Below are 2,149 nucleotides of genomic sequence, written 5' to 3'. Positions count from 1 at the left end.
TGCAGTCTCTCCAACGTGGATGCATCCTCAATCTAAAAATAGAATGGCTGTCACTCCTTTCAAGTGCAAAAATTAATCAGAAATAACAATTATATCACAAAGCTATCATGGCAGAAAGTTTTAAGAGGACACACTTGCAACATTTCCAAACCTTACACCTTTGCTAAATAATAACAAACCTCTATCAGTAGCACTCATACCTGGTGTAGCACTTTCCCTATCTCTTCATCTGTGATGTCCCCTATAGGTGGATTGAAACCGGACTGCCCTGAGATGTGGCTGACCACATCTTTTGAAAGAAAATTTGGACCAGGTCCACCATGTAGAATAGACATGGCAAACAAAGCAGAGAAAAGGGGCTTAAATTAGTTTAGATTTTTTTTTCTCACATATTTAAATACACTGTTCTGTCCATTCAGCTGTCTGTAAAATAGCTGATTCCATCTAAGTGTATAATTAAAGCACCAAAGAGAAATCCCACTCCATGAACACTGTGATACCAGCCCTTTCTGTTTTACTCTGCAGAAGTATACTGATCTCATTTGCAAGGAGGGGCATGCTATGCTGCTCTTTTAAAGTCAAAATTCTCTAGGCAGTAATACAAATGGGATACTTTGCAGCAGGCAAATTTACTCCCCCTTTCCTTGCATTGACTGTAACCAAATCACATAGTTTCTGCACCATGTGGAGAACAAAATACTGTATATATATTTTTGCTGACCAAAAACAGTTCATATACAACATTTATATATATATATATATATGTTCGTACCATTTGCACTTCCTTCTCTCTCGGGTAACTGCCGGCATGGTCTCCGATCGGCTCCGTGTTGGTGTAGTGCGTCTATGCGTGTCGCCGTCTCTATGTAAACCCACAGAGATTCTTTATATATATATATATATTCAGATTTTCATCCATATATCCAGACTTTCATTCCATATATTTAGACTTTCATTATATATATCCAGAGTTTTAGAATAAAAAAAATAATGAATTTCATGACATTGCTTTTGACTATTTAAAAAAAAAAAAAACAAGCACACAAGCGTGATGGGAGCCGTAAACTAGTATTTTGTTGAACAACCCTTTAAGGCAATCACTGTAATCAAGTGTTTTCTGAAACTCTCAATCAGACTTCTGCACCTGTTGACAGGTGTTTTGATTTTGGCCCACTGCTCATCAGCAAAGGGCTCTAATTTGTCCAGGACAGTTTTGTTTGTTTTTAATTATTATTTTCAACCCCAATTCAGAAGCAATGTTTTATTTCACTAAGTTTATCTATTTCACTAGGTATAAAGGGATTTATAGAATAAAAAATTACTAGAATCCAATACGGTATTTTCTGTTGTTTAGAAGGGACCTGAGCTGTTAGAACAATAAATGAATGATGAATAAAAAAGAAAAACCAAATCAAAAAACTGTTAACAGGATTTGTTTCAACATTTAAACCTCTTCTCTACACTTATGCTGCAAACTAAATAAAAGTGATCTGCATGACACCGTCAAACAGAGACTCACACACTCACTGCCTTTCTTGAGGAACTTTACATGACAGTACAAACATGTTAGCACATCTACATACTTCTGGCTGAGGCTGACTCTCCTTTTGGAAGCTATGTTGCCCGCTGCACTTTCTAGCACAGAGTGAAATGTTGCCACAATTTAAAAGATTTCGGTCAAACCATTTTCACCACCAATGAAAAGAAATTGACTGCTGATATCCGTGCATTGTTATCAAGGCTGTCAATGTATAATGCTGTCGACGGTTACATAACTATATATAAGAAGTTCAAGACTTACCTTCAGTCCACAATTTCAGCTCCACTGTGTCCCACTTGCAAAGCTGCAGAGCTAACGGTCCCAACCGACAAGGCATGTGTCCCACAGTGACGACTATATAGTGTAAATAGTGTAATATACACTACCGGTCAAAAGTTTTAGAACACCACACTTTTTCCAATTTTTTACTGAAAATTATTCAGTTTCTTGTGTCATTGCATTCTGAAATGAAAGCATAGAACAAACAAGCAATTTTAGTTGAAAAACAAATCATGGAATCAATTTATGGACCAAAATATATTCCAAACTTTTGACTCATCAAAGTAGCCACCTTTGGCAGATATAACAGCTGAACACACTCGTGGCATT

This window comes from Stegastes partitus, unplaced genomic scaffold (assembly GCF_000690725.1).
Source record: "Stegastes partitus isolate 25-593 unplaced genomic scaffold, Stegastes_partitus-1.0.2 Scaffold1686, whole genome shotgun sequence".
Lineage (NCBI taxonomy): Eukaryota > Metazoa > Chordata > Actinopteri > Pomacentridae > Stegastes > Stegastes partitus.
Note: the sequence above shows the minus strand (reverse complement) of the source record.